The 13,047-nt window shown below is 38.7% G+C and overlaps 1 protein-coding gene and 1 pseudogene across 2 annotated transcripts in view; one reads left to right on the top strand and one right to left on the bottom strand.

The window, feature by feature from the left end:
• Positions 1-13,047, top strand: part of DCX (doublecortin) — a 412,950-nt gene that overhangs the window by 173,544 nt on the left and 226,359 nt on the right. The gene's annotated exons all lie outside the window — the stretch shown is intronic.
• Positions 5,842-6,489, bottom strand: LOC110143806 (GTP-binding nuclear protein Ran-like; annotated as a pseudogene).

Genomic DNA, 13,047 nt, shown 5'->3' with positions numbered 1-13,047 from the left:
TGCCTGCAATGCAGGAGACCCAGGTTCAATCCTCAGGTCGGGAAGATCCCCTGGAGAGGGGAATGGCTACCTTCTCCAGTGTTCTTCCCTGAAAAATTCCATGGACATAGGAGTCTGGCAGTTTACAGACCATGGGATTGCAAAGAGATGGACAAGACTGAGCAACTAACACTTTCAATTTCATAATAATAATAGCATAATGATGTATTATACCAATTTTTAAGAAATTACTGCAGTGCTTTTTCCTTTTCCCCAAATTCTCTTTAACAAGTCTTGCATCCTTTATCTTTTCATTTCCCTCATTCTAGCAGTTACAATGGGTTGAAACTCTCCTTGAAATCAGCAGCATAGTCTAATACCTTGTGGAGTAGGAAAACTGGAATATGGAAAACTGGAGTAGTGTGCTCAAGATTTATGAAACTACAGGGTAAACATGATGCATTTTTCAAGAGGATCAATTTTACTTGAAATTTCAGATAGGGAGAACATAGGCAGTTTGAGTGATAATTTTCAAGATAGTTTATATGACAATGAAACCATATTGTGGAATAAAATGCAAATGTTGTATACACTTTTTTTTATCAAGCATGAGACTTCAGAGAAATATTGCACTTGCAGTGGTGCTTCGTTGGGCTAGCCAGACTTCTCCAGGGATGTATGTTCATTCTATTCTGCCACTTGGAATAATTTGGTGAAAAAGTTTGAAGATCATGTTGTAATGAAACGACGATGGATTTTGAAGTCAGATAGACCTAGGTTTCAGCCCCACCTTTAATCTATATTTTCTGGGTTACCTTGAGATAGTCAATTAATTTCTTAGTTTTATTATTTTAAAAGAAGGGAAAAACTCTCTTAATTAGTATTAGAAGAGAAAACATCTCTAAAACTACATGGTAGATGCTCAATAAATGTTAATGTTGCCATCTCAATTTTTTACATGTCAAAAAAATGAGGTTACTTGAATATAGCTGGAGATATCATTAGAGATAGTCTAATGTTTCCTACATAATTAGGAAGAAAAAGGCTTAGGTAGCATGATATTAAAATTTAAATTTCCAGAAAGACATAGATGCCCTGCAACAGATGGGAAATTCCAAAGCCAGATCATGATATATAGAATTTACAAAGGAAATGTTCCAGCACAGAGTCCAAGAAATAAAAAGAAGGCTCATTGTGGAGGAGAGTGAGGAGAAAAACTTGTGAAAACATGTCTCTGAAGAGATCTATTGGCAGGCTAAGACTCCACTCCACCTTCTACAGGAATGCTGGAATGGTGGAGGTATTACCTCCTTCACCTCAACAGCAGGGAGAGGGATTTCTCCAGACCAGTCAAAGAGCTCGACATTTGTTCACTGCAGTAGAGGCAGAGAATTGGAGCTGCACATTCCAAGAAAGCAAACGTGGTCACTGGCAAGAGGATAGGGTTGATTGTGTTGGGACTAGCCAGCATTATTCCCAGAATTTATCAGGCAAGTGATATTTGAGGATTTCCTGGGAATCAATCAAAAGGGTGCCATGCTAGAGATAGGGAGAACAAATGTGGGGTCACACTGGACACAGTCCAATAGAACCACGTAGATGTAGAGACCCCAGCAAAAGAGAAAAAAAAAAGGCTGGAGATAACTATTGGATTCCTAGGGGTGGAGGGAAGAGCTGTAAACTACCAACCTGGATATGAATTATGAACCCAGGTCTCCCAAATAGTATCTCTGAGTGATCCTCAGTCATGAGGACATTTAAAGAATCCAAAAAAGATCCAGAGACCCAGAGAGTGGGAAGCCATTTCTTCTACCAAGGAAGAAATGACCAATTCCTTTACCTCTTGTCCCTCTTCCTGCTTCCACCTTGGTGAGGGTCCAAATCAGAGCTGGCAAGTGGGGAGAGAAAGAAGAAAAGCTGTCATCCCCCTCTTCTCCCAAGGCAGATGGCCAACACCTATAGGCCTCAGTGTGGGGTGGGAGGGCAGACCTTACTTCTGAGTAAAACTAGAAGAATTTGATTAACATCTTGGACTGAATATGTCCTGATTACTGAATCAAGACTGTTTTGTGACTTTGAGTGATTTTAGGACTGTTTATTCTTGAAGGAATGAACAGAAAAGTCATAGGCCTTGTCCAAGTTTCCATCCAAGGTCAGAGAAATTTTATACCAAAGGAATATATTTTATTGGACATTGGGAGACAAAATAAAGTTGTGTTTTGATTCTGTCATTAATTATACTTTAAAAAATGCTGGTTATAAACATTAATTCATTCCTTCATTCAGTGAATATCTGAGTGCCTATGTGTGAGGCATTGTGCTAAGAACAGGACATACTATGAAATGAAAAATAGTCCTTACCCTCAAATTGTTTATGATCTATGGCAGGGGTCAGCAAATGCTGACCTTTTTCCATAAAAGGCCAGATAGTAAATATTTTAGGATTTGAGGGACACTTAAGATCTCTCTTGCATATTCTCTTTTTAAATCAATTCTATAAAAATGCAGAGCCATTCTTGGGAGCTAAAAAGAGGTCATGGGTCAGATTTAGCCCACAGGCCCTTGTTTGCTGGCTCCTAATGTGTGTAAGAAACAAATTTTTTAAAACCACCAATTATCATACATTTCTTATGTTTGAAGTTGTGTTAGGATCCCTGGGGAGGAGATACAGGAGAGCATTACCTAACTCTAGGGAATTGCGACTTCCTGGAAGTGGCAATATGGATTAGAGATCTGAAGGATGAGTAAGAATTGGTCAGGGTTAGAGGAGGTGAGTGGTATTCAAGGCAGAGGGAGTTGCCTATCCAGAGGCACCAAAGCTTGACAGAGCTTAGTTCACTTTAGAAACTACAGAAGGGAAAACTGAATTTTACAGAGGTTAAATACTGTGATCAAGATCACACAACTAGTAAGTGATGGAGCTTAAAATCTTAACCCAGGTGTGCCTGAGTCTAAACCTATGCTCCTAACCACTGTATCATACTTCTGCCTTGGTACTAAAGCTGTGTCTAAGATCCACTTCTTACTTTCTGCAAACCAGCAGCTCTTTCTGGCTCACTTCTGATTTCCTTGGGGGTAAAAATATCAGTTCTAGAAGGGCTTGCAAGACCTTAAAAATAAGAAAGTGAATTGATAATGTTGGATTGTCATGATTAGAATTCTAATTCTCCCTTTTAAAAATAACCCTTTAGCCCAGTAAAACCTAGCTCACACTACTCAAATTCAAAGTTTGCTTATTTCTTTTTTTACAAGAAGGATCCCCCCACCCCCAGCCTCAGCAGCCTCAGTAGCTAAGCTCTGCTGCTGCTGCTGCTAAGTCACTTCAGTCGTGTCCGACTCTGTGCGACCCCATAGACGGCAGCCCACCAGGCTCCCCCGTCCCTGGGATTCTCCAGGCAAGAACACTGGAGTGGGTTGCCATTTCCTTCTCCAGTGCATGAAAGTGAAAAGTGAAAGTGAAGTCGCTCAGTTCGTCCGACTCTTAGCGACCCCATGGACCTCAGCCTACCAGACTCCTCCGCCAAGCTCTAGCACTGTGATAATGTAATTTCTTACCTTCTTGTTATAGATTTATAATGTGATAATAGTACTCTCTGGCTTGGACTACATATGGTGATTGGTCCAAGTACTGCTCCTATCTTCACCACTCACATTGATGACCTTGGCCAAATGAGTTTACTCAGTACAGATTAAATCTGTCAATGTTTTCAATGGATTATTTGGTGGATTTTTATTTTCCCCATGGTTTGGAAAGCTAGGTTAGCCATATAGCAGCTACCCCTGGAAACGCTCACCTTAAAGTCTGCCATGCATGTATATTTCACATCATACTCTCATGGTACACCTTAAACATATATATATATTTATTTATTTATTTATTTATAAACTTATCTGGCTGTTGTTGTTCAGTTGCTAAGTCATATATTTCACATCATACTCTCATGGTACACCTTAAACATATATATATATATGAAATATATATATATTTATTTATAAACTTATATGGCTGCTGTTGTTCAGTTGCTAAGTCATGTCCAACTCTTTGTGACCCCATGAACTACAGCATGCCAGGCTTCCCTGTCCTTCACTATCTCCCTGAGTTTGCTCAAACTCATGTCCATTGAGTCAGTGATGCCATCCAACCATCTCATCCTCTGTTGCCCCCTTCTCCTCTTGCCCTCAATCTTTCCCAGCATCAGGATCTTTTCCAATGAGTTGGCTCTTTGCATCAGGTGGCCAAAGTATTGGAGCTTCAGCTTCAGCATCAGTCCTTCCAATGAATATTCAGGGGTTGATTTCCTTTAGGATTGACTGGTTTGATCTCCTTGCAGTCCAAGGGACTCTCAAGAGTCTTCTCCAACACCACAGTTTGAAAGCATCAATTCTTCAGCACTCAGCCTTCTTTATGGTCCAGCTCTCACAGCCATACACACATACTACTGGGAAAACCAAAACTTTGACTATACAGACCTTTGTCAGCAAAGTAATGTCTCTGCTTTTTAACACACTGTCTAGGTTTGTCATAGCTTTTCTTCTGAGGAGCAAGCATCTTTTAATTTCATGGCTGCAGTCACCATCTGCATTGATTTTGGAGCCCAAGAAAATAAAATCTGACACTGTTTCCACTTTTCCCCCATCTATTTGCCATGAAGTAATAGGAGCAGATGTCATGATCTTTGTTTTTTGAATGATATATTGGTGCTTATACATATATATATATGTATATATGTATGTATGTATATATGTATGTATGTATATATATATATGTGTATATATATATATATGTACATTGGGGTTTCCCTGGTGGCTCAGATGGTAAAGAATCTGCCTACAATGCAGGAGACCTGTGTTCTATCCCTGGGAGATCCCCTGAAGTAGAAAATGGCTACCCGCTCCTGTATTCTTGCCTGGAGAATTCCATGGACAGAAGAGCCTGGCAGGTTACAGTCCATGGAGTCACAAAGAGTCGGACACAACTGAGAGACTAACGCACACACACACACACACACACACACACATGTATTTCACATTGTACACCTTAAACTTCACATGTTATATATCAGTTTGTTGTTGTTCAGTTGCTAAATCATGTCTAACTCTTTGCAACCTCATGGACTGTTGCATACCATGCTTCCCTACCCTCCATTATCTCCTGGAGTTTGCTCAAATGGTACTGCTATCCAACTATCTCATTCTCTGTTGCCCCCCTTCTCCTGCCCTCAATCTTTCCCAGCATCAGGGTTTTTTTTCCAATGAGCAGACTCTTTGCATTGTGGCCAAAGTATTGGAGCATCAGCATCCGTCCTTCCAATGAACATTCACGGTTGATTTCCTTTAGGATTGAGTGTTTTGATCTTCTTGCAGTCCAAGAAAAGCCCAAGAAAAGAAAATCTGTCCCTGCTTCCATTTTTTTCCCCATCTATTTGCCATGAAGAGATGGGACTGGATGTTATGGTCTCAATTTTTTGAATGTTGAGTTTTCAGCCAGCTTTTTTTTTTTCTTTAGATATTTGAAATGCAACTTGATTCTGATTCTAAATGAAAAGAATGGGAATGACAGTAACAAACAAGATTCCACCTCTCAATATTGTCATGTGACTATAGCAGTCTTATATTTGAAACTCAAGGAGGAAACAACTGTGTTCCAAAACACCTAAATATGCAGGTCCAAAAAATGAAGGTATTTTTTTTTTTAAACTGCCACATTCACTCCAAAGCCCATCCATCTCCTTCAGCATCCAAAGATTAAGCACATGTTCTTTTGAGCTTTGTAATAAAGTAGCAAACACGCTGTACCACTGACATCACAGAACAGTTGCGTATAAAACTAGACTTCTGATACTGGGCCCCAGCTTCACTTTCTCACAGGTCATCATCTTCATCTGGGAGAGCAGTTGTCTGAGCAGCCTCTAAATCATGCTTGTACTGTGCTGCCAAGGCTGGGTCCACGACCACTTCTGGCAGGGCAAGAGCAGGCATGGTGACAAACTCCAAGTTAGGGTCTCTGGTCAGTTTTCTAGCAAGCCAGAGGAAGGGCTTTTCAAAGTTGTAGTTACTTTTGGCAGAAATGTCATAGTACTGAAGATTCTTCTTTCGGTGGAAGACAATTGACTTTGCCTTAACCTTTCTGTCCTTAATATCCACTTTGTTGCCACACAACACAATTGGGATGTTCTCACACACTCGTACCAGATCTCTATGCCAGTTAGGCACATTCTTGTAAGTAACTCTTGATGTTACGTCAAACATTATAATGGCACACTGAGCTTGTATATAATAGCCATCTCTCAGTCCACCAAATTTCTCCTGACCAGCTGTATCCCATACATTGAACTTAATTGGTCCTCTGTTGGTATGGAATACAAGAGGATGGCCCTCAACACCCAAGGTAGCTACATACTTCTCTAATTCACCAGTCAGATGACATTTCATGAATGTAGTTTTTCCAGTAACACCATCACCAGCTAAAACAATTCTGAACTGAATTTGGAGTTCTCATTGGCCAGCCATTGCGATATTACTTCCAGAAGTGTCTCCACGCTTGTCTGACTGCTAGGCCAGCTTTTTCACTCTCCTTTTTCACTTTCATCAAGCATCTCTTTAGTTCCTCTTCACTTCCTGCCATGAGAGTGGTATCATCTGTATATCTGAGCTTGTCGATATTTCTCCCAGGAATCTTGATTCCAGCTTGTGATTCATCCAGCCTGGCATTTCCCATGATGTACTCTGCATATAAGTTAAATAAGCAGAGTGACAATATACAGCCTTGTCATACTCCTTTCCCAATTTTGAACCAGTTGTTTCCATGTAAGGTTCTAACTGTTGCTTCTTGACCCACATACAATTTTCTCAGGAGACAGGTAAGGTGGTCTGGTATTCCCATCTCTTTAAGAATTTTCCACAGTTTGTTGTGATCCACACAAAGGCTTTAGCATAGTCAATGAAGCAGAAGTAGATGTTTTTCTGGAATTCCCTTGCTTTCTCTATGATCCAACAAATGTTGGTAATTTGGTCTCTGGTTCCTCTGCCTTTTCTAAATCCAGCTTGTACATCTGGAAGTTCTTGGTTCACATACTGTTGAAGACTAGCTTGAAGGATTTTGAGAATTACTTTGCTATCATGTGAAATAGCATGATTGTACAGTAGTTTGAACATTCTTTGGCATTGCCCTTCTTTGGGATTGGAATGAAAACTGACTTTTCCAGTCCTGTGGCCACTGCTGAGTTTTCCAAATTTGCTGACATATTGAATGCAGCACTTTAACAGCATCATCTTTTAGGATTTGAAATAGCTCAGCTCGGAATTCTATCACCTCCACTAGCTTTGTTCTAGTAATGCTTCCTAAGACCCACTTGACCTCACTTTCCAGGATATCTGGCTCTAGATGACTGACCACACCATCATGGTTATCCAAGTCATTAGGACCTTTTTTGTATAGTTCTTCTTTGTATTATTGAAACTTCTTAATCTCCTCTGCTTCTGTTTGGTCCTTACCATTTCTGTCCTTTATTGTGCCCATCCTTACATGAAATATTCCTTTGATATCTCCAGTTTTCTTGAAGAGATCTCTAGTCTTTCCCATTCTATTGTTTTCCTCTATTTCTTTGCATTGTTCACTTAAGAAGGCCTTCTTATATCTCCTTGCTATTCTTTGGAACTTTGCATTCAGTTGGGTATATCTTTACTTTTCTCCCTTGCTTTTCACTTCTCTTCTTTCATCAGTTATTTGTAAAGCTTCCTCAGAACTCTTCACTATGACCTGTTGGCACATCATGGGTGGCCCTGCATGGCATAGCTTCTTTGAGTTACTCAAGCCCCTTCACCATGCCAAGCCTGTGATACATGAAAGGTATATGTTATTTACATCCTAACAAAGCTGAAAAATAAAATTCTGCTCAAGAAGGGACTATATTGAAGTTCATTGTTCTAATATTTCAGTATCATATAAAATGGGCTTTTATTACTGAATCAACTGAATGCCATCACAGCAATATGTATGGTACTTCCAGACGAAATGAAGTAAATAGCTAAGCGAGAGCTCAAACATAAATCAAAACAGGTTTATAGGGAGTTCCCTGGTGGTCCAGTGGTCAGGCACTTTCACTGCCAAGGGTCAGGTTCAATCCCTGGATGGGGAACTAAGATCCCACAAGCTGTGTGGCATGGCCAGAAAGAAACAAAAAACAGGTTTATGCAATTCAGTAAGTTAAAGACAGCAGATTGATTACATACATATATTACCTCTTCATCTCAAGATAGAAAAAGAATGCAAAAGATATAAATTCATGATGATGAAGAGAATGGAGAAGGAGACATTAGTGGATGAAACTTGTATAAAAGCTGGAAAGCAGATGGAGGTGTAGGAACTGACAGAGTAGTATAGAAGAAGCTACAGTTTACAATACTCGCAGAGGGGCTATACAGTGAAAGAGAAAGTCACCCTTCTCTGCATAAATGCTACATTTGAAAAAGAGAATGGGTGAGATGTAAGGCATAAGGGTGGGGAAAGGGATAAATTATTATAGATTTTTTTAATAAGTCATTTTTATAGATTCCTCCATTTCCCGCCCCCACCCCCACCCCCCCGGTCTGGTAGACAGAGTACCTTGTAGTCAGAAATATCCTCCATGAGCTCCAAAAATTGATGTGTTATTCTTTAAAGAGATTGAGAGGTCCAAGAGAAAAGCCGTCCACATTTTTTTGCATTCAGAAAATCCAACAACAAAATAACTAGCTCCCTATTCATGTATATGAAGTTCCCAAACACTTTTTTTTACTGTCTCATTCTTCCATGTGAACAAAAGAATCAATGATCACCAAATATTTAAGGAAAACTTTCAACATGAAAGAATGATGTACAGATAGAAAAAAAAAATCAAGGGCTCTTGAGAGAGGGAAAAAAGAGAAGAGAGGCAAAACACCCTAATTAGTATACTCAGAGAGATTCAAGAAAACATTGCATTTATATAACAGGAATAGGATATCTTAAAATAAATAATAAGAAGTCATATTTAAAAATTAAATTAAAAAATATGATTATTGAGATGTAATTCAAGGGAAGTTGGAAGAGTTGAGGAAATATTAAAAAAAAAAAAAAAGCACAGAAAGACTAAAAGAAGGAAAATGAGATCAAAAATAACATGATATATAAAAGCAAAATTAGGGAGATTCAACATTTGACTAATAGTAATTCAAGAGAGAACAAAGTAGAGAGAATTATCAAAGAAAATTTCAGAGTATATTCTTATGAAATATCAGAGTAAGAAGTATAAAGATATCCTCAAAGCTTCCAGAGAGAAAATAGTAACCTACAAAGAAATGAGAATGATATTGACCTTAGTGTTCTTTATTTGAATTAAAGTATAGTTGATTTACAATGTCATGTTTAGTTTCAGGTGTATAGCACAGTGATTCAGTTATATATATATATTCCTTTTCAGATTCTTTTCCCATATGTTTGGTTGTTTAGTCACTAAGTTGTGTCCAACTCTTGCAACCCCATGGACTGTAGCCAGGCTCCTCTGTCCATGAGATTCTTCAAGCAAGAATACTGGTTGCCATTTCCTTCTCCAGGGGATCTTCCTGACCCAGGGATCAAACCAGGGTCTCCTGCATTGCAGGCAGATTCTTTACCAACAGAGCTATGAGGGAAGCCTCTTTTTCCATATAGGTTATTACAAAATACTGAGTTTAGTTCCCTGTGCTATACAGTAGGTCCTTATTGGTTATCCACTTTACATATAGTAGTGTGTATATGTTAACCTCCTAATATTATCCTGCCCCCACCGCTTTCCCCTTTGGTAACCATAAGTCTATTTCCTATGTCTTTGGGTCTATTTCTGTTTTGTATATACATTCATTTGTATCTTTCTTTTTTTATATTTCACATATAAGCAATATTATATGATATTATTTATCTCTGTCTGGCTTACTTCACTTAGTATGATAATCTCTAGGTCCATCCATGTTCCTGCAAATGGCATTATTTCATTCTTTTTATGGCTGAGTAATATTCCATTGTAAATGTATACCACATCTTCTTTATCCATTCCTCTGTCAATGGGCATTTAGATTGCTTCCATGTCTTGGCTATTGTAACAGTGCTTCAGTGAACATTGGGGTGCATGTATCTTTTAGAATTTTGGAGATAACTACAAGAAGAAACAGCTAAACAAGTAGAGGGGGCTGTCCTGGGGGGGTACATAAATATGAGATGTGGTGTGGTGGAGCAGATGTCTGTTGCTTTGCACTGTAAGCCCTCCAGTATTCTATTATATTTTAACCTTGGGTGTGTATTACTTTGATAAATATTTTTGAATTATTAAAGAGATTGAGCTATTGGGTTTTTTTTTTTCAGTTTCTTGTACAATGAAAATGGTCATCAGGAATAATGAGATTTAGAGCAGAAAATATTTCATGATCAAGCATTTATTGAACACTTATTATTTGCCTAGCACCCTGCCAAGTGCTAAGGTGTCTTAAACATTCTACAAGGAACTTGAAACCTAGTTGGGCAGAGCAAACCAGTACTTAAATAATTAGAGGATGAAAATAGATAGTAAATTTAGTGTGCTAAATTATGCCCATTAGAAAAATCTGGTGGCAGGAAGATGAAATCAGTTTGGATTGAAATTAGGGAGGGCTTTGGGTAGATCTGGGGCTTATTTCTGGCCATAAATGATGGAAAAGATAAGAATAGGTCTAGAAGGTAAGGGTGTTAGGGAAGGGAAAGGCAATATGGACAATGACATAACTTTTTATTTACTCATTTTTTCTACTTTGCTATGTATTATTAGGTAGAAATTTTTATCCTCTGTAATATCACTAAAATGCTTTCTCTTTAAATCTCCCTAATATAACAACAGACTGGTTCCAAATCGGGAAAGAAATGTGTCAAGGTTGTATATTGTCACCTGCTTATTTAACTTATATGCAGAGTACATCATGAGAAATGCTGGACTGGATGAAGCACAAGCTGGAATCAAGATTGCCGGGAGAAATATCAGTAACCTCAGATATGCAGATGACACCACCCTTATGGCAGAAAGCGAAGAACTAAAGAGCCTCTTGATGAAAGTGAAAGAGGAGAGTGAAAAAGTTGGCTTAAAACTCAACATTCAGAAAACTAAGATCATGGCATCTGGTCCCATCACTTCATGGCAAATAGATGGGGAAACAATGAAAACAGTGAGAGACTTTATTTTCTTGGGCTCCAAAATCACTGCAGATGGTGACTGCAGCCATGAAATTAAAAGATGCTTGCTCCTTGGAAGAAAAGTTATGACCAACCTAGACAGCATATTCAAAAGCAGAGACATTACTTTGCCAACAAAGGTCTGCCTAGTCAAAGCTATGGTTTTTCTAGTAGTCATGTATGGATGTGAGAGTTGGGCTATAAAGAAAGCTAAGGGCTGAAGAAATTGATGTTTTTGAACTGTGGTGTTGGAGAAGACTCTTGAGAGTCCCTTGGACTGCAAGGAGATCCAACCAGTCATCCTAAAGGAAATCAGTCCTGAATATTCATTGGAAGAACTGATGCTGAAGCTGAAACTCCAATACTTTGGCCACCTGATGCGAAGAACTGACTCACTGGAAAAGACCCTGATGCTGGGAAAGATTGAAGGTGGGAGGAGAAGGGGACAACAGAGGATGAGATGGTTGGATGGCATCACCAACTCAATGGACATGAGTTTGAGTAAACTCCGGGAGTTGGTGATGGACAGGGAGGCCTGGCGTGCTGCAGTCCATGGGGTCGCAAAGAGTCAGACACGACTGAGTGACTGAACTGAATATAACAACTTTCTCTGAGTGAATTATTTTTTTCCTGCTGACAGTGCAGTAAATTTTCTGTCACTTTGCAGAATGGGAACTGCCATTTACTAAATGAGCTTTTCTTTATTGGTGCCAAGTCTTAATAAAGACAGATGGGTTTCCCCCTTCGTGCTGCTGCTTCTCATCTCAAGCTGATGAATTTGAGACTGAGAGCCTGACCCTGTCATTGTCAAGTATTATAAAAGGCTTCATCCTTATTTATTGCCATACTTTAATTACAAGGGGGAAAGTATCGATTAAGAAACAAAGGATTTAAAATCATTTCAACAAAACCAGGATATCTGAGCAAATTAAAGCCATCTTTTTTTTCTTTTCTATTTTCTCTTCTTTGGTATCGGAGAGTGAAGATGGTGGACTGATAAGTGTTGTCTAGGTTAAATTTAATTAATAGGAACTCACAGCGTAATGTTCCATGAAGAATGTACATGTTGAAAACCATGTTGTTATAGGGCTATCTATTCAAATATTTAGGTTCAATTCAATGGAAAATTTAGCCATGTTATTACACTTTACTGGCCATCCTGGAAGCCCTTTATAGACCTGGCTGGAATCAGTACATAAGACTTCAGAATGGTTTCCTGGAACTAGCCCTGAAGATAAATTATGTAATATATAGCCAATGATTCCCTAAACCCTTTGAGAGATTATGTTAGTTGTCTTTCATGTGTTGTGATATAATGTGGAAACACTAGGAACACCCTCTGCCCTCAGTTCACCCAAAACTATTCACCTCTTTTTTCTTCTGAACCAGATCTAAAATGCCATTCACTCATTCATTCATTCCTTGGTGGCAGGATTTTGCATCTCTGGAGACCCTCAGCTAAATTGCATCTGACTCCTCAGGTCAGATTTTATGGTTCCAATCAACTTCTAAAACTTCAATGGGAAAGAGCTTATCTGATTGTGTGTGTGTGTGTGTGTGTGTGTGTGTGTGTCTGTATGTGCGTGTTTAATGATTTCTTTTTCAGGATAAAACTCTTCTTTTTTAACAAGATTTTACATGTTTATGACTAAAAAATAAAATCTTAAGCAATATACAAATATAGAAAGTGAAAGCCTCTCTCCGCCCTTCCCCTAACCTTTACAGAAGTAACCACTGTTTTATTTTATTTTATTTTCATTTATTTTTATTAGTTGAAAGCTAATTACTTTAAAATATTGTAGTGGTTTTTGCCATACATTGACATGAATCAGCCATGGATTTACATGTGTTCCCCATCCTGATACCCCCTCCCG

Source organism: Odocoileus virginianus, unplaced genomic scaffold (assembly GCF_023699985.2).
Source record: "Odocoileus virginianus isolate 20LAN1187 ecotype Illinois unplaced genomic scaffold, Ovbor_1.2 Unplaced_Scaffold_1, whole genome shotgun sequence".
NCBI classification, from domain to species: domain Eukaryota; kingdom Metazoa; phylum Chordata; class Mammalia; order Artiodactyla; family Cervidae; genus Odocoileus; species Odocoileus virginianus.
Note: the sequence above shows the minus strand (reverse complement) of the source record. Positions and strands in the feature narration are given on the sequence as shown.